Here is a 201-nt window from a genome sequence, read left to right as displayed (position 1 = left end):
CTAATGGCGCCAAGCGCTCCACCGTCGCATGCAGCGACGCATTCGCCTGCTCCACGGCAAGGAGTCGCTTCGACAGAGCGCGGTAGTCCTCAAAGTGATGCAAACGGCGAACGACGTGCTTCAAATCTTCAAGAGCGTCCGCGCACAGATATGCTACTTCAGCATGACGCTCAGCGGAGCTCCGATCATGAAGGACCTTGA

This window comes from Plasmopara halstedii (assembly GCF_900000015.1).
Source record: "Plasmopara halstedii genome assembly, contig: Scaffold_437, whole genome shotgun sequence".
NCBI lineage: Eukaryota > Oomycota > Peronosporomycetes > Peronosporales > Peronosporaceae > Plasmopara > Plasmopara halstedii.
This window is presented reverse-complemented; position numbering follows the sequence as displayed.